The following is a 14091-nucleotide window of genomic DNA, read 5'->3' as shown; positions in this document are numbered from 1 at the left end:
GCAAGGTCAGGGACTTGTTCAAGGTTACACAGGCAGCTGGACCCAACTCTGAGGCACTGGGAGGAGTTGAGGTCTGGCTATGGAAGTTTCTATTTGTTCTTAGTCTAGGGGCATTGACTCTCTAGGTGGTTTGTGAGCCCAGAGCTTTCAGACACATCCCCAGTATCTGCTAACCTCCTTCCCAGAACGAGATTTTCCTCGGGAGGTAGAGAGTTCCCCATTGTGGGAGGTATTCAAGTTGAGGTCAGGATATTGTAGTGGGAATACAATTGTTGGATGGGACTGGGAGCTGGACCATGTGCCAGTGTCCAGCCTAGATTGGCTCATAGTAAGCACTTATTGAACAAACGAGAGAATGAAACCAAAGTTTCATGTGTGACCTGACAGTTAGTGACACAGTGCCTACCAACTCTGAGTTCTCGCCTTGGCATTTTTACCTGCTAATGTGTGACCTTAGCCTCAGTCTCCTCATCTATAAAATGGGGAGAATTGACCATCTTCTCAGGTGGCACAGTGGTAAAGAAATCGCCTGCTAGTGCAGGAGATGCAAAAGATACAGGCTTGATCCCTGGGTTGGGAAGATCCCTAGAGGAGGAAATGGCAACCTGCTCCAGTATTATCGCCTGAAACATTCCATGGGCAGATGAGCCTGGCTGGCTACAGTCCAGCAGGGGTTGCAAAGAGTCAGACATGACTGAGCACACAGGCTGACCATCTTCCATGGTTTCCCCACAAGTAAACTTTAGTAGCTCAACGGCTCACATCCTTTACTTCTGCCTTTCAGTTTATTCCAAACTATCTCCACATAAATGGAAAATGACATCGAAAGCAAAAAGCATATAAACAAGATGATGGTTAACGCAAAGACCAGGAGAGTGGGTCCTCCATCTGACCTTGGCAGCAGGGAAGGAGAAGGAGGGATGTGATTGGGGAGGGGGTGTTGGTGGGAGCCCTAAGGTCCACTTGGTGGGGTTTTTAAAAAGATGAGCAGTAGGTTTATGGGTCTCTATTTTATTATTATAACTTAAATAATATTTATATATACCCCCTGTTACTATATTATGCAGTAAAGAACAGCAAAAGATAAAAAATATTTAAAAAGCTCTTCCTCCCTGAAACTTCTGAAAAAAGAATAGACAAAAATGCTTAAATTTGCATAGAGTTGCAGAATTGCCCATGGTGCATCAAAATTGGGACATGTTTATTCTTGGCAAAATCACTGTTTCAACCAGGTTGTCCTGTCCACCAGCTCACTCGGCTGAATCATCTGGTGGCCTTACGCCATCCTAAACATGACAACCCCACCATGCTGAGAATTTCAATGTATCTAGCCCCTGCTAAGCACGGTCCCTACCGAGCTCATTAGACCTTACCAGTAGCCCTCCGGGTACCTGTCATTGGGCATTCTTTACAGGTGAGGGACTGAAGTGCATTGAATAAGTCTCCTGGAGCCGGTTAGGAAGGGGTGGAGCTGGGATTTGGACCAAGGTCTACTGATGCTGAAATCGTGCATTGCTGTATGCAGCAGCCTCATCCTAGGGGCCAGGCCCCTCTTTTACAATAACTAACGCTGTTCACACTTTACATGTATCATGTCATTTATCCTCATGACCACCTCATGTGTTGCATGCACGGGGGCTAAGTTGCTCCAGTCGTGTCAGACTCTTTGCGACCCCATGGACTGTAGCCCACTCGGCTCCTCTGTCCGCGGGATTCTCCAGGCAAGAATACTGGAGTGGTTGCCATGCGCTCCTCCAGGGGATCTTCCCGACCCAGGGATTGAACCTGGGCCTCTATGTCTTCTGCGTTGGCAGGCAGATTCTTTACCACTAGCGCCACCTAGGAAGCCCACCTTGTGTGTTCAGCTCAGTTCAGTTCAGTCGCTCAGTCATGTCCGACTCTTTGCAACCCCGTGAATTGCAGCACGCCAGGCCTCACTGTCCATCACCAACTTCCAGAGTTCACTCAGACTCACGTCCATCGACTCGGGGATGCCATCCAGCCATCTCATCCTCTGTCATCCCCTTCTCCTCCTGCCCCTAATCCCTCCCAGCATCAGAGTCTTTCAATGAGTCAACTCTTCACATGAGGTGGCCAAAGTACTGGAGTTTCAGCTTTAGCATCATTCCTTCCAAAGAACACCGAGGACTGATCTCCTTCAGAATGGACTGGTTGGATCTCCTTGCAGTGGGTAACCTTATTATTACTTCCATTATACCACTAGAAAAACTGAGGCACAGAAAGGTTAATAACTGGCTCCAGTTCACACCCTGGGTGAAGGTCAGAGCTGAGCTTTTGAACCTTGGCAACCTGAGCTGCCCTGCCTGGCCTACAGAGAGGACAGATACCATGGACACAAGACAGAGCTGTGGCCCAGGTTCCACAGATGACCCCCAGGAACCAAAGGCCAGAAGGGGTAGATGAACGGGGTGATGCCAGGGTGATGCTGTGTCTGCCTGCTCAGTCGCTCAGTCGTGTCCGGCTCTGTGTGACCCCATGGACTGCAGCTCACCAGGCTCCTCTGTCCATGGGATTCTCCAGGCAAGAATACTGGGGTGGGTAGCCATTCCCCCCTCCAGGGGATCTTCCTGACCCAGGGATCGAACCCATGTCTCCTGCGTCTCCAGCACTGCAGGCAGGTTGTTTACCACTGAGCCACCTGGGAAGCCCAGAGTGACACCAGGAACGTGTGGTGAGCAGTGTTCTGCCCCTCCTCGCCTAGCAGGCCTGTGGCCCTTGGGGCGGGGCTGAGGATAAGGGCAGCGCCAAACAGAGACTAGAGCAAGCTCATGAATTCCCACCTGGCATGTCTGCGCCACAGGCTCAGACACTGGGCACTCTTTGTCGTTTGCTGTTGGCGTGAATTTGTCACTGGCAAGAAGGTGATGTTCATCACTTGTGACTTTCGGGGCGCCCCTGAGTGAGCTTCTGAAAGGGGATCCTAGAATGTGCTCAGAACCTGGGTGGGGCTGGGTCCTCCTCCTGCTCCATCTCTAAACTTCAGACAAACTGAGTGGGCGGGGGAGCTTGATGGTCTGAAAGTCCTTAGCTCACAGAACCTGGTCTATCCCAGCAGCATAGGGGAGAATGTTCCCAGTCATACAGGGGAGCCCTGCATTTGGTGAGGGAAAGAGAAGGAAAGGAAAAGGAGAAATCAGCAAATGGATGGAGGAGGCGATAGATTCACTCAGTCAACAAACGTTTTTTGAGCGCCTACTATTTGCCAGGAGTTATTTTAGGTGCTGAGGATCCAGCAATGGACCTGATGGCTTTGATTCCAGCAGGGAAGACGGAAGATAAACAAGGAGTGAATACATACACACGCCAGCAAAATTAGTGTGTACGTGCTAAGTCGATTCAGTGTTGTCCGCCTCTGTGCGACCTTATGGACTGTAGCCCGCCGGGCTCCTCTGTCTATGGGATTTCTCCAGGCAAGAATACCGGGGTGGGTTGCCATGCCCTCCTCCAGGGAATCTTCCCGACCTAGGGATTGAACCCACGTCTCTTACGTCTCCTGCTTTGGCAGGTGGATTCTTTGCCACCAGCGCCCCCTGAGAAGCCTAGTGGGTGGGTCACTAATTCCCTAGACAGGGCAGGGTGGCTGTCAGCGAAAGTCTCTTGGAGGAGGTGACATCTGAGCCAAGACCTGAGGTTGAAGGCCTCAGGATGGAGGAAGGGAGTGGGGAACCTAGGTGAGGGCCCACGGCGCGGCAGGAAGCTGCTGCTCCCATCTGCCTTCTCCTGCCTTTTCTGCACCGGGAGTGTCCATGACTCCGAATCTTGTGTCTCCGTTTTTGCTTCTCCCACAGTAGCCTTGAGAAGCACATGGGGACTGAATCTAAGTAGCCCAACCTGCCGCTGAAGAAACTGAGCTGGAGCTGGGAGGGGCTCATACAGGACTCCTTCAAGCCCATACCCAGTCTGGTGCTCCTCGGGCCAGACCCCACCGTCCAGCATGTTCTAAAACCTCCAAGTCCAGGCAGGCAGCAGCCAGAGTGGAGTCCGGCCTTGGGCACAGCTCCTCAGGGGTCACGGGGCTGGAAACGTGGGCAGCTGGACAGGGCCCGGGAGGGGTGGTGCTGGGCCCCCCAACCCCGGGCGGGGGTCCCAAGCGGAAGGCGCCCGGCCCTGATTGGAACAAGGTGCCGGGCCTGGGAGCCCAGGCGGGCTCCATTGATCTTGCCCGGTGTTCCAGCCACTGGGCGGGGCCAGCGCCGGGCAGGCTGCCGGTTTTCCCAGGTGTGGGGACACCCTGGGGGAATGGTCTCTCATGTGGTTGTGGGGTAGGCCTGCCACCCAGCACGTGGAGGAGGCCAGGGCATTAGGGGTACACTGGCAGTGTGTGTGTAGGGGGGTGGTCCGGAGACTTGGAATTCCACAGCTGGCCAGTGTCAGGCTCCTGGAGGCAGGGTCTCGGACTCCAGGCTCCGAGACTCCAAGAATGTCAGAATCTTTGTCATCAGGACGCACAGCTTTTAAGTGCTCACTCTGTGCCAGGCACGGTGCTGAGCACTTGGTACAGTTTAACTCCAGGCATCATCCCTCTGCCCAGGGGGCTGGGTTCTATGATCACCCCCACTTTCAGGCAGGGAGACTGAGGTTCAGCAGGGTTCAGTAACCTGCCTAAGGTCACACTGTTATGAGGCTTTTGTCCTGGAATATAAGATCCCTAGAATCAGAGGGTCTTAAGAGTGTGGGAATCACAGCCGGTCAACATAGGAATCTATGTTGGCACAAGTGGTAGGTGGCGCAAGTGGTCAAGAATCTGCCTGCCAGTGCAGGAAACACAGGAGATGAGGGTTTGATCCCTGGGTTGAGAAGATCCCCTGCAGGAGGAAACAGCAACCCATTCCAGTATCCTTGCCTGGGACATCCCATGGGCAGAGGAGCCTGGTGGGGTACAGTCGATGGGGTCGTGGAGAGTGAGATGCAACTGAGCATACCTAGGTTGGGAAGACCTTGAAGATCCTTAAGTCTAATTCATTGGAACCCCTTTTCCTTCTCAGCTTGCAGTACCTCGGAGGGCAGTTTGGCTTTTGGTATGAGTGGGTGTTAGCAGATCAGGATGGTCTTGGGGGTGGGGGTTGAGGGCAGATGAGGGCGGGGAGGGGAGAGGGGCATCACTGATTCTGCCGTTCCAGTCAGCCCTGTGGGGTTCTTCATGACCACACCCACCTTCCATCTGTCTGTCCTCATCTCTTTCCACTCTCCCCTTCCCTCATCCCACTCCAGCCATACTGGCCTTTTCGCTGGTCCTCAAACACACAGTTATATCCCCACCACAGTGCCCTGGCACGTGCTGTTCTCTCTGCCTGGAAAGTCTTTACATTCAGTCCACATGGCTCAACTCCCCACCTCAGTCAGGTCCCTGACACCCCAGTGAAAGGCCTTCTTGGAGCCCCAGCAGCAGGCAGATTAATGGCCCCCAAAGATGCCCATATGCCAGCCCCTAAAACTGAATACATTACTTCATGTGGCAAAAGGAGCTCTGTAGATATGGTGAAGGTTTAGGACTTTGACACAAGGAGATTATCTGATGGGCCCAATACATCACAAGAGTCCCTACAAGTGGAAGAGGGAGGCAGAAGAGGGCAGTCAGTGGGAGCTGTGATCTGGAAAGCTGGGGAACCAGAGAGATGGTGGCATGAGAAAGACCTGGCCCAGCATTGCTGGCTGTGAAGACAGGAAAGGGCCACTAGTCAAGGAAAGCAGATGGCTTTTAGCAGCTGGGCAAGAGGAGGAAGTGGATTCTCCCATAGCCCAGAAAGAAGCACAACCTTGCCAACACCTTACTCTTCGTGAAACCCATGCAGGCTTTCTGACCCCCCAGATTTGTATGATAATAAATGTCTGTTGCTTTAAACTACTGCATTGGCGGTGATTTGTTACAGCAAATCTTTTTCCATTTGGTTTCACATCCCCAGTTAGACTTGCCAGATTTAGCAAATAAAAATACAGAATACTCAGTTAAATTGAATTTCAGATAAACAAGAAACACTTTTTCAGTATAAACTTGTCCCAGCAAGTGCAATCATTCATTGTTTATCTGAAATTCAACTGACTTGGGTATCCTGTATTTTGTCTGGTAACTCTACTCCCAGTGATTAAAAAAAAGGCTTAGGGTCATACTAGGATCTCAGTAACTTTCTGTTGAATGACTGAAATAAATAAATGAATGAACGAACATTAAATTTTAGCTTAAAAATCCTTTTGGCTCCCAGAATGCATGCAGGGTATATAACAACCAATCATAAAAGCAAACAGTTTCATGACCATTCCTGTATACCAAATACCATTCTGAGTCCTTTATGATTGCTAACTTAGTTCTTGCAGTAACTCAATGAGGTCATTAGCCCATTTTACAGATGAGGAAACTGAGGCCCCCGAGGTTCAGTAACTTTCTCAGTCACACAGCCTGCAGAGGCAAGCAACTCAAGGCCCTTAAATTCCCTCACAGAACATTCTAGCTTTATCTCCTGATACACTTTCCCACACATAGCAGATGCTTTCTCTCTAATAGCCCATGGTGCTTTGTGAGGGGTGGCTTCCCGCTTTTCTCTGACTGCAGAACCCTTGCTCATACATCAAAGCCTGGTCCTAATTCCCCTTCATTGTGAGACTGTCTCTGATGCTCCCAGGAGGACTTGTCCCCTCCTCTGAATGCATTATAAGGACTTGCTTTTGTGTCCTTTACTCTCCCAGACTGGGACCACCCTGAGGCCAGAACTGAGTACTTTCAGCTCTTTGCCCAGGAACTTAGAACTGAGCCTTCCTCTAGTGGGCTTTCCGGAAGGATTTAAGGACCAATGAATGACTGAATGAACGAACAGGGGAATGAGTGAACATCTGTCTCACTCTGGGCCTCAGTTTTAGAGTCTATGAAAGGGAAGAACAACCTCTAGCCCCTACACCCCCATCTCTGGAAACAAAACACATTTTTTTCTAATTAGAAGGATAATGCATACTCATTAAAGAAAAATTGGAAAATAATGAAATTATGCACAAGAAAATGAAAACCATCCACAATCCTGCCACCCAGAACAACTGTTAATATTTTGGTCTTCAGCCTTTTGGTATTCTTACTGTATGTACAGATTCAATTTCTTCTCTCCCTCCCTCTTTCTTTTCTTTTCTAACGGTGGGATCCTATATTCCATGTTTTGAACCCGGTTTTGAAACTCACCAACCTACAGTGTGCATTTCCCCGTGTTATTAATCCTCTCCTCAACTGTGGGTGATGTGACTGTGCTGACTGGGCATGGTGGGGGTTGAGTGTGGACAGACTCCCACCTCTGGCTGGACCACCAAGGTGCTCCCTCGTGGTCCGCCCTTTGGGGTGTTTCCAGATTTCAGTTATGAAGAAGACACTGCCTAGAATACCCCGGTGTGGACGCCTCGGGGGCGTTCCTGGGTCCTCCCTTGGAGAACGTTCTAGGACTGGGAAGCCCACGTGGACACTGTTGTGCCCGCGACACCACCTGCCCGCTGCTCCCCAGCCCCACTCCACCCCTGGCCCTGGCAGGAAACCCTGGGGATCGTTTGACCTCCTCAGAAGAATGGCCCCATCTACATCCAAGGCCTCTCTGGTTCCATCCAGGCTGAAGATACTCATGTACTCAGCCACTTGTCCACATTATGGTCTAAGGCTCATGACTTCCATCTCAGACACTGGGTTCTAAATGCAGCAGCCTGAGACATCTCTGAGGGTGCTCACGACCCCAGGCTTGCGTATATATCACGCGTGTTAATAATTCAATGACTGAACTCACCACGTAGCAGGCCCTGTGCACCCCTACAACTCTCCTTAGTGATTGGGATGACTGTCTCCCATCTTACAGATGAGATCCCTGAGGGCCCAAGAACTAAGTGGCTTGTAGAAGTCACAGAGCAAGGAAACAGGGCATCTGGGGTTCAGCTCCGGTTGGCCTGACTTGGTATAAAGCTGACTTCTGCCCTGCCCCCCAGAGGCTGCACCCCTGTAGACCACTGGTTCTGCCCTAAAGAGCTGTGAACCTTGTAATCTGGGGCTGCAAAGACCCAGCGCCGCTGCCCCTTCTAGCTGCTGTCTAATGGGGCACTGTACCAGCGTAACTGGGAAGCCAGGAGGGAACTGTGGTCTGCAAGCTGGGTGGGCCAGATCCTGCCCTCTGTCCCGGTGCAGGTGTGTGCCCTCACCCTCTCCATCTGTGAAATGGGAGAGCAGGGACTCAGAGGACAGCCTCCTGGGCATGTGGCTTGTCTGAGCCCAGCAGTGGTGATAACTCAGTGCTGAGTCAAAGGGAGAGAACTTTGTCAGACGGGCCACGTCATCATAGGCTGCCAAGCCTGGTCCTCGGGGGGCTGGAGTAGGCAAGTCTCTGCCCTAGGCCAGGCTGGGGGTACCTAACAGCCCCAGATGGACCCTCCCCCTCCAGCCCCGGCAGATGGGAAGCTATTTTTTAACCAACCCCACAGGAAGAAGAGGCCAGAAATGAGCTCGGCGGGGGGGGGCTAACCCAGGTCCCTGGGGACCCCTCCTATTTGCATCCTCTTCTCCCGCAGCAGCCAGGGAGCTAAGGGGACTTCACCTGGAGCTCCCTGGAGCCTTCCAAAGCTCCCAGCAGATCAGGCTGCTGGATCTGGAAGGTGCCCGCGTGATCCCCATGTGATGGGAGGGGAACCGAAGCCCAGAGGGGTTGGGCCGGGCCCGCCTTCCTCACTGCCTCTCTGCCACGCGCTCCCGCCTCCTCTGCCTCTGCCTTTCTGGGGTGACCCAGGGCGGGACCTTCCTGCATGGCCTCCGTTTCCCCACTTGTAAGGTCCCCGCCGGGCATCTCTGAAGCACCTCCCAGCTGGAGAGCCTCCTTCTGAGCTGGGGCCGCCACTCTGTCCCATCTCTCCTGGGTTTCCCAAAGGCCTCATCCCTTTCGGAGCATCAGCCACATGGACATGGCCCAGTGGCAGGTGTCTGGGGACCACCCTCCACCCCGCCGGCCCAGGAAGAGGATGAACTTCCTGGCCCGAGAAGCGGGGACCAGCCTGGGTAGGGGCAAAGCTGCTTCCCCTGTGGTCTCCCTCAGACCACACCACCAGATGTCCCCGGGTCCCCGCAGGCAGGGGTTCCTGAAAAGTCGGGTGTCTGTCACAGTGGGTGCAGCCTCTGATGTGTGTTTGCCTCTGTGAGTGGGGGTGTGGGGAGCATGGGGGTTGGTGGGCACACAGCCTGAGGGCCTGACGTAGATGGGGGGGTGCCAGACTTTGGCTGCTGAACTGGGGCAGCTTGTGACGGTGGCCTGACCACACCCACAGCTCCTACCCAGAGCCCTGGACTGGGGCTGGGCTAACCCGAAGGTGGGAGGCATGTGGGTGGGGGGGGGGGGCGGCGCCTGAAAGGCAGGAGTACAGGTGGGGAGGGGCACAAGTGAGGGAGGGGTACATGTGGGGAAGGTGTGCCCGTGGGGGATGGATCACGGGAAACAGTGGCATCTGTGGGGGAGGTTACTGTGGGGGAGGGGTGCATGTGGGTGAAGGCACAGCCCCCAAATGCCATCAGGGCCCCAAGGAGCTGGGACCCCAGTGAATGCTTGCAGGCAGCTGACTCTGACTTACCTCCTTCTTACTGTCTGTTTCAAACAATACTGTTAATAAATAACGTTAATTGTGTTAGTCGCTCGTGCTCAATCTCTCAGCTCTGTCTTTGCGACGCCAGGGACTGTAGCCCGCCAGGCTCCTCTGTCCATGGGATTCTCCAGGCAAGAATACTGGAGTGGGTTGCCAGGCCCTCCTCCAGGGGGTCATCCTGACCCAAGGATCGAACATGTGTCTCCTGCATCTCCTGCACTGGCAGGCAGAGTCTTTCCCACTGAGCAACTGGGGAAGTCGCTCAGTCGTGTCCAACTCTTTGCAACCCCATGGACTGTGTAGCCCACCAGGCTCCTCTGTCCATGGAATTCTCTAGGGAAGAATGCTGGAGTGGGTTGCCATTCCTTTCTCTAGAGGATCTTCCAGACCCAGGGATTAAACCCAAGTCTTCTGCATTGCAGGCAGATTCTTTACTGTCTGAGCAACATTAATTGAGTGCCTTATATAACACACCCCGTCCCTGTGATACAAGTAATATGAGTGCAATGAAAACGTTGGAGAAATACAGAAAAACCACCCCCAAAATGTTAAAACTGGAAATCTTAGCATCAGAGTAAATACCGTGCATCTTTGAGGAGGAAGGAGTTGGCAGAGCTTTTTGATATAATCTTCTTAGTTCTCACACCCTGAGCATTTCACTAGGGCTGCGGGCAGAGCTAAGCACTTGAAGTATTGTCTTGGTTAATTGTCTGAACTGTTATTTTCCTCCTTGTCCACATGAGGAAACTGTATGAAAGGGAGGTTACATATATCCCATGGGGAGCAAGTAGCAGGGCTAAGATTCAGAGCCAGGGCTGGCTAATTTGAAAGTGCAGATCATCCCAGGGTTGGGATCCAGGGCTTGGCTCCTCTGGGAAAACTGTGTTGTCTTATTCGTTCCTCCAGAGGTATTTACTGAGCCCTCCTGGGAATCAAACCTAGCTCACCACTGGGGACCTGGCTGTGAACAAGGCAGGCCCTAAACGGAGCCCCAAATGGGCACAGACCACAGCTTGGTCCCCATCCCAGAGTCGCTGACTGAGCTGTAGTGCCGCCTCCTCCCGTCAGTGGGGCCTCTGTGATCTTATCGAGGAGGGCCACCATGTGTCCAAAGGCGAGACCAGGTGCCTGCCTCACTCGTCCCACTGTCTGCTCAGGCAGGGAGACCCTCAGGAGCCCATCCAATGCCCCAGGCCCACCACTCTGGGCCAAGTGCCCCCAACCTGGGGCAGGGGGCAGAGAAGCCCAGCTTCCATCCTGCCTCGGCTGAATGGCAAGCCTCCACTCAGAGCATGGGGCCACCCTGGAGTCTGAGCTGGCGTGTACCCTGCAGCAGCCCCTTTTAGCCAAGGATAGGGTTATTAGGAATGTCAAGAGGCAACTGTGGAGCATGAAACACAAGTGTGGGGACCTTCTGAACTTGGAGCGCTGCGCCATCCCATGGGTTACAGCCCATGAAGCTGGCCCTGCCTGAGGGAGGGCCCCAGCTCAGTCATTCAACTTCTACCCCAGCAACAAAGCCCCTGACATGCAGGGGTGCTGGAGGGAGTGTGGGGTGTGTATCCAGAATGTGCACTCAGGAGCTGCCTTTTGTGCCCTGGGCTGTGCCCATGGGGGACCCCGTGGCAGTGGGGAGCAGAGCCTGGCATCCAACTCCAGCGCCACCCCTTACACACGATGTGAATGCAGACAAGTGTCTTCACTTCTCTGGGCCTTACTTTCCTCCTCGGCAAAATGGGGACAAAAATACCAACCGCTTGCGGTTTCAGAGTGACATCAAGTGCTGAGCCCACAATTTCAGAGGTGACTTGGGGCAGAGGAATATTCCCCCGGACAAGCAAGAGGTCCATGAACTGGGGTAGAAGCATGTCTGTGTGTGCGGCTCACCCCACATGGGGGACCCAAATAGAAAATTCCAGAGGATTGCTGCAAGATGCCTAGGCAGGAGGCTTGGGGCACAGTGCTGGACCACACAGAACCTGTACCAGGTGGGAGGGACTCCAGGGAGAGGAGCCCGGGGGGAGAGGCCCCCACCGAAGGGCTCAGAGTGCTCTTGGGAGGGGGGCAGCAGGGCCTCCCCTGCCAAATGGGAAAGGAGCCCTTTGCGGATCTGGGTCAGCCATCGGACTTTGGCTTGGCTCTTGGGAGTGCTCTCTGAGCTCACCTTTGGCTCAACTTTCCCCACCTCCGGGCTCCCACCACTCCGTGTCTCAGTTTCCCCAACTATGCACTGATGAAGGAGAAGACCGCCATCCATCAAGTGCCTTCTCCGTAGACCACGGGCTATGGTTTACAAACCTCCCCATGTGGGTCCTCCAATGACCGCTGGCCTGTTTCTCAGATGAGGAAACTGCAGCCCAGCGAGCGTAATGACTCACCAGCGAGAAAGCAGCAGAGCCGACTCTGATTGGCTAGGCTCGCGCAAGTGCCACCAGCCTTTCCCAGGAAGGAGGCCGGCGAGAGCTGGTCCTTTATCCGGGAAAACCTCAGTTGTTAGTAACTCAGAGCCCACGTGCTATGGTGAGGCGCACAGGCTCCAGGTGCAGGTTTGAGCCTCAGCTGGATGGTCGTGGGCCGGCGGTGTAATGTCTCTGGGCTTCAGTAGTCTCACGCATAAAACGGGCTTAATACTAGTATTTGTTTTGTAGGGTTGTGAGGATTAAGAGGGGCTTCCCTGGTGGCTCAGATGGTAAAGCATCTGCTCGCAATGCGGGAGACCCGGGTTCGCTCCCTGGGTTGGGAAGATCCCCTGGAGAAGGAAATGGCAACCCACTGCAGTACTCTTGCCTGGAAAATTCCATGGAAGGAGGAGCCTGGTGGGCTACAGTCCATGGGGTCCCAGAGTCGGACTTGACTGAGTGACTTCACTTTCACTTTCAAGGATTAAGAGAGCAAAGCACTTAGTGCCTGGCATATAGTAAGGGTCATGTAAGTGTCTGATACTAATATGACTCTTTAAGAATTGTCATAATTTATATTTTCTAGACAATTACGCTTGCAGAAAGGAAAGGCTACCTACTTCAGTATTCTGGCCTGGAGAATGCTAGACAATTTTACATTTATTGATTCCAATTTTGTACTTTCCATTTTGTATTTAGGATCCAGCAAATTTCCCTTTCAAGTTTCACGTAATTTCCTAGGTCCTTGAGAAGGTAACTCTCTGCTCCCACAGCACCTGCAGCTATGATGGATTTAACAGCTGTCCCGAGAGCAACTTTTCCCTAAGTGGGCTCTCAGCGCACCAGCTCCTTTGAGAAGCCAGTGTTTGTTAGCATATCAAAGTCTGAAAAAAAAAAAAGTCTGAAAAGTCCTCCACAAAACCCTCAGTGGAGCACTGGTTGGTACAGTTATTCTCTATCTTATTTGGTCACAGAGTCCCCTTCATTTCTTTTTCTTTTTAGATTGATTTTAATTGGACTATAGTTGCTTTACAGTGTTATGCTAGTTTCTGCTGTAGAGCAAAGTGAATCATATATATATATATATATAATATCTCCACTCTTTTTTAGATTCCTTTTCTTCCCATTTAGGTCACCACAGAGCAGAGTAGAGTTCCTTGTGCAGTAGGTTCTCATTAGTCAACAGTGTTCTTGCCTGGAGAATCCCAGGGGCGGGGGAGCCTGGTGGGCTGCCGTCTGTGGGGTCGCACAGAGTCAGACACGACTGAAGTGACTCAGCAGCAGCAGCAGCAGTGTATACACGCCAAACTTAATCTTCCAGTTCACCCCCGCCCCCCCCTCCTTGGTAACCTGAAGTTTGTTTTCTACATCTGTGACTTTATTTCTGCTTTGCAAATAACTTACTGTACCATTTTTCTAGATTCCACATATGATACGATATTTATCTTTCTCTGTCTGACTTACTCTATTCTGTCTGACAATCTCTGCGCCCATCCATGTTGCTGCAGGTGGCATTATTCTGTTCCTTTTTATGAGCCCCCTTCATTTCTGCTCGGCACCTGATGACATCTGCCGAACACACGTCGGGAGATGTCCCCCTCATTTCCTGGTTTCTAGGAAATGGCAGAGATGTGAGCAGTGCCCCCCACAGAGATGAGTGAGCGGTTCCACCTCTACGGAAATCATCTTCAGTAACTCGCTTCCACTGCTCCGCTGGTCCCCTGGGTTCTCATCATCACTGTCTGATTCAGTCCCCACAGCATCCTGGCAAGGTCAGTAGCATCAATATCCCCATCTTACAGATGAGGAAATTGAGGTTCACGGAGGTTAAATGGCCACACAGCCAGTAAGTGGCAGATACAGGAGGCAAACCCACAGCTTCTGATTCTAAACCCCACATTCTTTCTCTTGCACATTGATAGGAAAAATAAAAATAGATCTCATTCTTCCAGGATTGATCTTCCCTGGTGATATGCTTTTAAAAATCTAAAGCCTCCCTGCCATAGCACTGAATACATTACAAACTTAAATCTTCAGCGGCTTTCTTCCGCTTACAAAAAGCAGTTCACGATGGTTGAGTATAAAACTTTTC

This window comes from Capricornis sumatraensis, chromosome 3 (genome assembly GCF_032405125.1).
Source record: "Capricornis sumatraensis isolate serow.1 chromosome 3, serow.2, whole genome shotgun sequence".
Lineage (NCBI taxonomy): Eukaryota > Metazoa > Chordata > Mammalia > Artiodactyla > Bovidae > Capricornis > Capricornis sumatraensis.
The sequence above is the reverse complement of the archived record's forward strand: the minus strand, read 5'-3'. Positions refer to the sequence as shown.